Source organism: Plutella xylostella, chromosome 27, assembly GCF_932276165.1.
Source record: "Plutella xylostella chromosome 27, ilPluXylo3.1, whole genome shotgun sequence".
Taxonomy (NCBI): Eukaryota; Metazoa; Arthropoda; class Insecta; order Lepidoptera; family Plutellidae; genus Plutella; species Plutella xylostella.
In genome coordinates, this window is record NC_064007.1 from 4,313,975 (window position 1) to 4,327,143 (window position 13,169).

Sequence of the window (13,169 nt, forward strand, 5' to 3'; positions counted from 1 at the left end):
CGAACGCAAATCTTTCTGGGTCACCAGTTTATGGCTGCAGTAAAACGTAACCGAATGCGCATTTAGCAAAATGTCCGCCTATTGGTTTCTTCTGGAAACTTTATGGCGAAACGCTGAAATAGGTTACGGACCGGGAAAAAATATTTCATGGAGATGTATTGAAAGTATGGCACACTTGTAGAGTGGTCATCTTCTTTTGCATACATTAGAATAGAATAGAATACTACTTTATTGACTAAACAGAACACAAATAACAATTTATACAGTGGAGTCAAAGCAATAGGCGGCCTTATCGCTAAGATCTCTTAACCAACCCTTGGATTGAGGAATGACTTAAAGAATAAATGAGGAAGGTGTACAATATAGAAGTAAACATTCACAATTTTTTATAATAAATACTTAAATACATACATACAAAATATATAAAAAGACAGAGGAAATAGTTATCTAGATTTATATTATATACTATACTTAGGTACTATTGCAAGATTGCATTGTATTATTGTTACATGCTCCCTAGTAATTTGCTAATTATCTACGTATAACAATACATGAGGTCTGGTATACTCAGAAGTTCAGAAGTGGCAGTGACTCGATCATATCAGCAGAAAGACCGCCAGAAGCCAAATGCCGAAAATGATGACAGCTTTTTAACACCCGAACGAAGTGATATAAGTTTAATGTGTCTGTGTATGTGTGTATCTGTCTGTGATAGCGCAGCTCCAAACGGCTGAACCGATTTGCTTTTTCTAGGGTTATACCTACCTATATAATGTGAGCCCCAGTTATCTTAGTCTTTTTTATCAACATCGGTTCAGCCGTTCAAAAGTTTTCGTCTTTCAGTGTTGAATTTCGAGAGTTTTTAACGTTGGTTAGGTTAGATTATTGGTGTTTCGGCAAACCGGATTTAAGAATAGAAATGTGTGAGCTGTCAGTAGACCAGCCTCGTGGAAGTATTCCCAAGGGAAGGGAGTGAGGATGATACCTCGTTTTTAACCTAAAAATATTCGCTAAGGTCCCTTTACAAAACAGATTAGTACTGTCACTTAGTTCGTACAAATTACATAAGTAACTCAATCCAAATTGAATAATTAATCGTAAATTACCAAGCTGGAGTACCGATTAATCGTTAATAAAGTAAGTACTGGAATCGAGGGAATTAACGATTTCTTTCAACCGGAAAATTCGTATCGTCGCTCGATCCGAGATTATTGCCATTTAATACAGACTCTCACAATAAGGCTAATAAATGTTTAACGAAATACTTCTGTTGTAATTAATACATGTTCACAAGCAGGACGTTCCTGGTTAAAGTACTTATCCGAAAGATAGTGATAGATACGACTCGTAAATCTAAACAACTTTTGATCAAAGGCAAAAAAAAACGTTACGTGACTTTTTTCTGTGGGAAGTAAAGATTTTGTGGTAAGAATTTACAAAAGGCTTAGAGAAAAAGTTAAGTATATTTTAGATGTGAAATTTACTAAGCAGGGACACCCTGTACAAAGTTTTCTGCAGGGCACTAATTATTTTACCATCTAGTACACACGGCAACGTTAAATGGTTGGCAGGGCACACTAACGTAGGTAGTGTATGTGTGTGTCAGCGACGTCGACGTAATTATTTAGTTCTGGGCAACCCACACACGGATATTGTAAGCATGTAGTTGTGCCAGTGACAATGATTCATTGTTTTTATGATATGAAGCAAAATTTTGCAAGGCATTGTAATAGATTGAATGGCTCAGTTGGTATGATACAAGACTCACAATAATCGGTATGGTGGTTCAAATCCCACTGAACTTTACAATATTACTTTTTTGTTTTTTTTTATAGATTTAATTTATTTTTAAGATGGTTAATAATAGTATTGTAGTATATACGAATAAAAGCAACACAGAAAGTAAATGAAACAAGTTATTAAGTGTTAAAATTACCAAATTTATTCTTGCCGTAACATAAACATTAAGGATGTTACGTTTTAGTTGTTTTTCGTTTTAAAACATAGTTGTAGTTTATATTAATAAGGAACATTTTCAATTAGCAGTTTTAAATCATAATAAACATCAGAAAAGGATGGACTGGCTGTTTTACTAAAGTAAATAGGCAAGTCATTAGTTATATGAATCAACATGTTAATTAGCTAGAAATAAGATAACTTATTCCAACCTCAGTAACAATAACATCATTAACACATTGGCTTACCCATAATTGTAAATAATAATAAGTCTTTAACAAAATAACTAAAATCTTATACAAATGGAAAAATAAAAATTACTGAGCTAACCCCAATAATTATAATTTTCACCACTTTTTCGCCATAATGTCTTACGTCCATCCTTGTCTGACTTAAAGGACTTTTCATCACTAAATATCACCACATTGTTGCACCAATCAAAGTTTAAAATAGTCAGTCGCAAAACGCACTCTGTTTCGACATCGTCGGATCTGATCGGTTAGAGCAATTTTCTTCGTCGGCTTCCGACACCGCAACCCAGCAGCACGCAAGTGAACCCGTACGCCGTACGGTTTGTAGGGATAGATTATGTGTTGTGGCCGTAGAACGGGTGCTGCAGAACGGATCAGCGCTATGTGCAGCTACGATATCTCGATGGCGTGGTGATGCATCCGTATAGACGACTACTGTCTACATGTCCCGAATCTGCGTATCGGTGAACCCATAATTGAACAGGTCTCCTCTGCAAACAAAAAAAAACAAATACTTAGCTTATACAAATACAAATATTCTAACAGTCAAATAAAATATTTACAATTCTATGTTACTTACCGTTAAACGTCTTGCGATTTCACTAATTGTAATGTTTTGTTCATATAAATACGATTATCTCCGCCTTTTTGAACATGGTTAAGTGACTTTCCATACTGACTGCGAAGAGTAATTAATTAAATTGACAAATCACAAAGTGAATCACTTTGCAGACGCAGAGGTGAATTGTCACTAAAACTAAAAACAAATTTCGTTTATTCATATTGTATGAGGGTAGAATGGTTTTCATTCTCAAATGAAGAACGAATCATATATTTTTGGCGAAGAGAAATAGTCGACAGCTATGCAGTCATTTGTCAGTTTCAAATATATTAATTTTATACTCAACAGCGTTTAAATTAACGCAAAATTTGAATTAAGTTAAATAAAAATAACCATCCGTGGACTCGAACTCACGACCTATGTTTCACTAGTCTAACATTCTACCAATGAGCTACGAAGTGTATGGACACAAGCAGTGAAATTTTGCTTCACATCAATTTTATAACTATTTCACTAACACTACCGGTTGATATTTTTATGTCACAGCTGGTATACGGGCGTTTGCCTACGCGCAAACTCGTTTGTGCTGTTGTGTGTGTGTGTGTGTGGTTTGTTACTGGTGTGTAAACCGATTTCTGCGTTTATGCACACATAGACAACGTTAGTGTGCACACATACACTACGTTAGTGTGCCCTGCCGACCATTTGATGTTGCCGTGTGTACATATAGTTACTTGGATAAGATATACTTAGATTCAACAATGATCATTATGACCTAAATAAAACAGTGAGTACTAGGTTACTATTGTGTAGGGATAGGATGTTATCTGACTCTCATAAATAGCTCAATGAATGATCTCATAATTATAGTGTCTAGCGTACTTGTTAATAAAATAGTCATTCAGAAGCAAATAATATATTCATTATTTGTTTATCAAATTATTCTACACATTTTTGCTTATCAGCCTTTGATGAAAAAGACGTGCGTGCTGGTGGTGTAACAGATAAGATATCTTCCTCTCATTCAAGACGACGTGAGATCAAATATTGGAAAAAATCATATAAACTTTATCTAGGAAATATTTTACATATATTGTACAAGTACCTAACCTACTAAAGTTTATTTTTCGTTTGCGTTCCAAAATACACTCTTTAATTCCCACATTACTGTGACTAATTTAATAAATTCTAGCTTAAGGCTCTTATGAGTATTGAATATGCAAAAAAGTTGTCCCCTCCCTTAGAGTAGGCCCTGTGGTCAGGTAACCTAATACATTTTGCATGTCCTCCCACTTTATGTAATGTGGTGTGTGTCTCAAATTATGAGAAAGTGCGAGGTCACTTTATTTTAGTCAACGCGAAAAGGGCTGCTTTAGATAGATATCTAGATAGATAGAGTACTCTTTATTTGTACACCAAGAAATAATTATTAATTTTACATATACACTTAACTAGGGTACAAAAGGCGGTCTTATCGCTTATAGCGATCTCTTCCAGACAACCTTTGGATGTTTTACTTTTTTGGGTGCTTCTTTTTCTTAGCGTGTGAAACACTACAGCTGGTCTTAGATTTGTCACCGTGTCACCGTGGTGACAGGATTAGCCAGTTAGATTAGACTGTTCAGGATGCGCTGGACGTACGTACCTATATTTAAAGTAGAATTGATAATCTTATTTACTTCAGAAGCTCCATTCGAGCACCCATTTTATTGCTTACTTTATGTATTAATTGGAATTGAGTAATTGAGACATGACGGCTGTCCCATTTTAAAACACAGTAACAGCCATGAGACAAAATGTTCAGGAGAGCCAAAAAACGTTTTGGTCCCTTCATTTCCATGCCCTGGTAAAACTATGATAGATATCTGAACAAATGTAAACTTAAAAGAAGCGGCAGAACCTAGGCTTTACATACAATACTATTTCATTTAAATATGACTAAAATTGTTGCTGTAATGCACAAAAGAAAACACTCACTAGGTTTTATATGGTTTTCTCACCCTAAAACCGCCCTCACTGACCATTTCATAACCTAGTAAGGGCCATTATTTTTGTCATTTAAGACAAGTTAAGTATATTGAAATTGCAATAATTGCGTAATAATTTCATTTTTTATATGTTTGGGATCCTTCACATATTATAAATCCAATTTTGCAGCACTTTTACACGACGGCACTATAAGTAATAGCTGAAATAGGGGCATATTTTTATGTTTGTTTTTTTGTTTTATGTAAATGAATTAAATAGCCATATTAAGAAGGCTCTAACATGAAAATTATTTATGGCTGCCTTCAATTGGACAATATTTGCTAAATTTCTATGTAAAAATCAGTTTTCTCTTATTTATAACTTGTTTTTTTTTGGTTTATGCAAAATAGGACTAGTAGAAAAGGTTCTGACGAGAAAGGTCTCTATGGCTTTTATAAAGAAGACAAAATTTGCTTATGTTCTACTTTTAATTAAACTCTCTAGGTCTCATTGGTGCAAAGATACAGGTTCTGAAATGTCTGATATTTTGTTCGAAAAAAGTGTTAGTAATAATGTATGCCATTTGTGACTTACTAAAATTAACGGACGAAAATTGTCCTTTGCTGACCATTTCAAAACCTAGTAAGCGCCATTGACCATTTTAAAACCTAGTAAGTCATTTTCACTTACTGTGTTTTAAAATGGTTGGTGGCTCTTACTATGTTTTGAAATGGTTTTCGTGGCATTTTTGATTTCGCAGGGTGGAGTTACTAGGTTTTTAGAAATTTTATTTTCGTTTCTAAGCGGTTTTTTGATATTCTGACAATGCAGTTTTGTGCGGAATAGCCTAAAATAATGTATAAATCAAAGACCCGTTTTTTTTTAAAGTTGGCGGTTACTGTGTTTTGAAATGGGACAGCCGATGATACTCTATGGGCTATTTTAAATGTAACAAAGCAATATAGTAGGTATTTTATTTAGTATTTATTCTTTACTTGTACCATAATGAGCCCTAAAGACGCTTCAGGCGAGGAGGGTCGCCGTTGACCGTCATAATGCCAACGTTAAAAATATTAAATTATATTATTAAATATCCACAATATGTGTTCTTGTACCTATACCACTGGTATAGGTACAAGAACACATATTGTGGATTATAACAACAACACGTTTTCTTAGGCTTTACTACCGAATAAAGTACTACGGAATAATATACACTGGTATACCTATACACTGATATAGGTACAAGAACACATATTGTGGATTTAAAAATCAATTTCTGGTAAAAGGGCTTATAGCGAAAAGTTTCTCCCAAAGAGCGCCATGGCTCCTTACTGCCTGTGGTCACCGAATGATGTAGTGAGATGTGGTTAGTGACACTGACTGCTATGCCAGGTAAATAAAAGGTACCTATAGTTATCATATGTCATAAAAAAGCTCTTCGTCCAGTACCATTCGCTAGTAAATAAATATAGGTGTACACTCTATGAGTAACATACTGCGTACCTTTCTACACAGAAGGTATCTATGCCGGGGTATGGAGAAATAAAAAACGGCTTAGCAGTATTCCTCAATCGCAACCTGAATCACAAAAACATGTCTAGCAAAGATACCACCGCCGTCAAAACAAGCCTAATTTGCAAACAACATCGAACATTTTCGTCGTATCACACAGTAAATTGAATTGCCCGCGTCGGGAACATTCGCGGGATCCTGAGACCCCGAAGGGTTACTCTAGCTTGAAGAAAAATACCAACGAACGCTGCCATAAAATCGCAAAGTACAGTCAGCTGCATAAGTAGCTATACACTTTCGAACCTTGTCAATCTAACAAACCGCCTATCCATTCATTGAAGCATTGACGTTTCGTCAGTTTGACAAGGTACAGAAGTGTATAACAACTTATGCAGCTGACCGTACATACGCTACGTACATGACTGTAATCCCCGATGGGGTATTCAGAGGTGTCTAGCAAGCCAGCCACCCGCTTTTCGCTGGACATTTGCACTCATGTGATAGGCCGCGAGCCGTATCGCCGTTTTAAAATAAGTACAATGCACTTAGGGTACACATCTAGAATCTAAATGTGCAGGTTTCCTCACGATGTTTTTCTTCACCGTAAGACTAGGTATAATTATCGCTAAGTTTAATACAAAGGTAATTTGTAAAAATTGACGTTCATCATAAAATTTTATATTTGTACGATGAATAAAAAAATTTTACTTTGACTTTGAAGGTTTTTCATAATCTAGAGTGACCCCGAGCTGTGGTGGAAACTGCCCGATCATTGTACGGTAATAACTCACAGGATTTTGTTTTAAAATATATTTTAATCTTGGGTTAGAGGGGAGAATTACCCACGTATGACGGCTGGTTGGGGTGAAAAATGTATTGGATTTTTCGCATATATTTTAGACTGGATTAAGTTTGTCGGAATTTGAGATAAAATAAATTATTTTAAGGTAAAACATTTAAGTACATAGGTAGTAATAATTATGCAGTACGACTACAATCAATTTCAATTTTGATAAAAAAGTTAAGTGTAAGTGTTAATAATATTTTGTAGCTGTCGATATCTCAAAGCAAACATTATAACTGTATTCCACATCAAAAATTAAACATTCAGACAAAAAACATCAAAATTTAAAATCCGAACCACATACATCTATCCACCCAGCCGGTGAGTCAACCGTCGAAATTTAATTCGTTCCAAAGTTGCCAGCCTAATATGTTTACCGACCATTCGGGAAATTAAATAGATGGGTAATTTGGCAACCCCATTAGTAGGGCCCTATGAAGACCTAGGGTGCAAAGTAATAGACAATTTATGTGAAAAGGGACGAGTATTTTGTATCAGACGTTTGAACAATGTTGATATTGGCGAACGAGGTGTAATGTATTGCGACGTTTTGTTTTTTTTTAAAGATATTTTCTATAATTAGTAGAATATAGCATGATTTCTGTCAAATTTATGCATTTTATTTGTTATTCGTTTTATTTGCAACGAACGAAACGGACTCTATTTACCACGCATAAACATGATGTCAATCATGTTTAAGATTTTTTTTGTATTTTCTCAGAGGAGTAATGGAATAGCAATAGGTTAACTTAGAATTTGAGTTTGTTTGGATTTAATTTAAACAAATAACTCAGTAAGTATTTAAAAATACTAAGTGGAGGCACATACGCTGCGAATAAGAAGCATTTTTTTTTATATAGTACCTTATAAATAGCGACCATACTTGCATAACGTTAAATTAAACTATCAAAATATTTAACCCTATAAATCCTTTAAGTACTTAATCAAATGAAAAAGCACCCCGCCCCAATTCATCTCTCGAAAGCTATCCTAATTCGATTCCCTGACGTTTCAACTTGATTACTAGCGAATCAAGTTTTTTGCGTATCGCAACCAGTGAACTAATAGTGACAGATAGACGTTGGCCCAGTGCCAATGTCAGATGGGATTGTCTCATCGCGATTGGGGGGCGTAGGGTACGCCGAATGTCAAAAAAGACTCTCATTGGGACCTTGAGGTCACTTTAGCTCAAGTAAAACGAACTATCAGAGAGCTTTACTGCGATAAACGTTATACACTGACGAGTCACCACCAATGGAAAAGTTTTCAGTAAGAAAAGTACCAAATTAGGTACTCAAAAACGGAAATTATAGCTAAATTTATGTTATGACTGCAATATAACATTACATAGATAAATAAATAGAAGATTACATTAAAAACGTATATAAATATTGTGTTCTTTCATTTGTATTAAAAAATTCAATATGACAATTGGTAATTGGTACTTTTTCATTGGTCGCGAGTGTATTTAAGTGCCATTTCATGACAGCTATCGTTGTTTAATTTTTTGTGGGAGCTTTTTATGCCGAAGGTCTAGTACAGGTTGAAAGTACTAAGTGGCGCCTCTAATGGAAACTATCTTGAAACTTTTGACAGATAATGTATGCAGGACAGGAGAAAACGTAAACTTTTTTCGTTTTCATAAATAGCATAACCCGTACTAGAGGGTCTGATATAAAATGCTATGCTACGTTTCTACAATGTTTAAATCATTGATTAAACAGTTGCACGCTTAAAAAACATTTAAAAAATACTCCTAAATGAAATAACGTTAATCTCTCAATACAGGAACAATCTCGACGAGTGCTCCCAAATGAAAACTCATGACAGACTAATTAAATTGTAAAGCGGGACCTACACAGTAGTCGCAATCCATTGCCCCTCTGGCTCGCAGCCAGCGCCGATTTATCACTATTAACCCAGCAATGAATATGCGATACGTTGAATCTATTACTAGGATAGCCTTTTTTGTGTTTCAATTTGAATTTTTAACGCTGGGGAAGTCAAAGTTGTTATAAGTTTGATGCTTTATACTGGGTGAAGCATAATTGATCGAGGAAGCTGTAAGGGAGTGACTCTGGGGCAAATTTTTAATATTTTTACTACTATACCATTTTTTAAACACTCTGTAGGTATATTAGGTATTTATGTATGAAACACAATTGAACGGTTTTTAAGTTGGGTGGACTGAGTTTTTTAAAATAATGTTTTATCTAAATCGGCGCAGCACATCAAAAGTTACCTATCCGATCATTTGAGTGCAATTGTACTATCGAACAAAAAAGTGAGTTGCCACTTTTAAAACAAATCCTTTGCAATCCCAAATTTGCCTTTGCCTGTCTTTTTAACCAACCCCATTATTTTAAATTTCTCCCTTTGTATTATTTATTGCTTTCGGACTTTCGCACCTTTAAGACAATGCAATGTTGTTTTGTGTTTACACATCTGGTGGCAATAGAGACAGTAACTTTTGGTCAACTTGTACCCCATTGGTCAAGAGCGAGTCATTGATGGCTGATGCCTGCAAAGGAAAATGATCCTTAAGGGGGTCCACACTTTTTTGTTCGATAGTACCTATATCATATTTATTTATTTATTAAGGAACACCAACAGCATACTTATAAAACAATACAAAGGTATTTCTTATTATAAAATACTGATATGTAAGCCTCATTATAGGTATCCACATCATTCTTAAACGATGCTACAACAGGATAAGTTAGGTACTTAATCTAACTAAAGACTAACCTAAACTAAAGATTAACCTAAAAAATGTGAAAGATAACAATGTAACAACACATACATGTTACCCTAAAATGACATATTATTATGTTCCTTTAGATCTTTTTGGTCTATTTAAACTCTAAAAAACACTTTTGTAATAATATTTGCTAGCTTACTAAAACGTTGACTTAAGAAGAAGTGACATTCTATTTAAGCACTAATTACCATAGTAATAAGGTATCCCCTTTGTGTCTAGACGGCGCTACATCCAATAACGATGAAAAAAATCACTGAAAAGAAAAATTCATTATTAATTTAAAAGGCATTAATTTACTTTCATTAGTTCGCATTATCTTGGCCCTTTGAATTCGTTATTTTATTTAAATTGTAAAACTTAATTCTTTTATAAGACCCCGCAGAAGACGTTTAAATGAAGGGAACTATTGTTTTTGTAATTAATGCAGTATTTTAGTTATTTTATTGTGGTAAGTAAACTAAGACTGTAAATTTAACTTTTACATTTAAATAGCAATTACTTTTTGAATTTCAGTGAACGTTACCTTAGTAAGTTTATTCTCTGAGTTTTGTAGTTTTTTATTTATTTTCTACACGAGTATAAATTTATCTTTATCAGCTAACATTTAATTTCTTTGCCAGTTATCATTTTATTATCCTAACAAAGACACTGTCTCAACGACTACCTAAATCTATCTTATAGGAATAATTTTGCTTAATTATGGCTACAAAAATATTTTTAGTTTTAGTAATTAATAGTGAACTAAAAGCTTTAGCTTTATCAAAGCTCGCAAATGAATTTCCTAGTTAGAAACACGTTGAACATAATTTCAGTTTAAACTAAACCACGTGTTATTTGTTACCTAATCCGTAACCGTCAAAACTTTGTCAAACTAAGCTGCAACTGAAATCAGTTAAGCTTCCGCTGGGCGCTGATTGGCGGGTTGAGCGATGACGTCATCAATACTCGTCTAGCGACCAACCACTGCATCTCATTCTGCCCGTGGATTGGAGCCGTCCAATCAGAGTGAGATATGGCCAGTGTTCGAAAATTAAAAGACAGCTCCCTCTTTGGAAGTTTGTTAGTTGTTAGTTTTCTTACTTAATAAGAATAATTAAGAAACTAGACGAAAAACTTCCGAATGTTAAATTAGATTGCAATTCTAATGAGATGTATAGTAACTTGTTTAAGATAATAGCTGATGAGTTTGAGAGTAATTTTGAAACGAAGGAAGTTTTGATTGACAATAAAATTAAATTTTGTGACTGGGCTACAGAGGGTATTCGCAAAAGCAGGGCAACATTATATGATCTGTATGAGATGAAAACATTCATACTCCGACCTGACTTTCAATCTTATGTGAAGAAATATAGCAAGATGTATAAATGTGTCTGTCACTGTGCGAAGACAATTTTTATTAATAACAAGATTAAAGACTCTGCTAACAAATCTAAGGCCGTTTGGACTATTATTAATAACGAAACGGGGAAGAATCGAACACGCGAGACAAATTTATCTTTGAAGGTAGGCAATGACATTATAACATCGAATGATGCGGTGGCGAGGGTCTTTGAAGAGTTTTTTACGAACATTCCTTTAGAGACTACGTGTAACCTAGATTCTTCGGCTGCAGCAGCTGAAACCCTGACGAAGGAGAACGCACCTTCAACCGATAAGGAATTTAAATTCAGATATATTAATAAATAAATAAAATAAAAATCGTTTATTTCAGACAATGAGGTCCATATAAGTATAAAATCAGTCATTAATTATACATCTTACATTAAATACTTAAAACAATTTAAAAAGAAATCAAATAATATAATATTGAATACTTAGATTAAAATTAATATATTAAATTAAACCAAATAAAATAAATTACATAAATTAAATTAAATTGAAATCAGACTAGTCTCTTAAAAGATCATATGACCCTCCTCACCAAGCACTTCCACAGGGAGGACGTCAGGTCATCAGCCACTGTTTTCAGAATGCATTAATACATTAACTATTATAAAAACATTTAAGTCATTAAATATGAAGAAAACTGAAGACTTGTGGGGAATGTCAGTTAAATTTGTTCTTTCTATTATTAATAAAATCGCCCCAATTTTGGCTAACATCTTTAATAAATGTATCGCTGAAGGTGTGTTCCCAGATCTTATGAAATTTAGTAAAATTATACCTCTGTTCAAAAGTGGGGATATGGAGGACCCTGCAAATTTCAGGCCTGTCTCGGTTCTTCCAGTTTTGAGTAAAATATTTGAGAGGGTCATACTCAGTCAGATGCTTTTGCATTTCAATGATGCTCGATTGTTTCATAGCCAGCAGTATGGTTTTACAAAAGGCAAATCAACAGCCGATGCCGGTACTGCGTTGATTAAGCACATATTTGACGCCTGGGAAGACCATCACGATGCTATTGGAGTCTTCTGTGATCTGTCGAAGGCGTTTGATTGTGTAGACCATCAGACTTTAATTTCGAAACTTAGATACTATGGAATAGGAGGAAAGGCTTTAGATTTGATATCTTCATATTTAGACAAGAGACAACAAAGGGTCGATATTAACAATACTAATTCACAGGGGGCTCATGTAAAAATAGGCGTCCCTCAAGGATCTATTCTAGGACCATTTTTATTCCTCATTTATATTAATGACTTGCCTTTTATGGTTGAAAAATTGACTAATATAGTTTTATTTGCTGACGATACTTCTTTGCTTTTTAAAGTTAAAAGAAGAGAAAATAATTTTAATGAAATTAATTCAATTCTATCTGACATACACGATTGGTTTACCGTTAATAATCTTCTATTGAATTCTAAGAAAACGAAATGTATTAAATTTACACTGCCGAATGTTAGACAATGCGATACTAACATTATTCTAGATGGGAATAAATTGGACCTAGTTAATGATACTGTCTTTCTTGGGATGACTATAGATTCAAAGTTACAGTGGGGACCTCACATTGAAAAATTGTCTGGAAGGTTGAGCTCCGCAGCTTTTGCTGTACGGAAAATTAGACAGCTGACCGACGTTGAAACCGCCAGATTAGTTTACTTTAGTTATTTCCACAGCTTATTATCGTATGGCATTTTGCTTTGGGGTAGAGCAGCTGATATTGAAACTATATTTGTATTACAGAAAAGAGCCATCCGCTCTATATACAAACTTTGTTCCAGGGATTCATTGAGAGAACTATTTAAAGAAATTAACATCCTTACAGTTCCATGTCAGTTCATTTTTTCCAATTTAATGTATGTACGAAAGAATATTTCAACTTTTGATACAATTGGCAGTAATCATGACATTAATACTAGGAACAAGCAT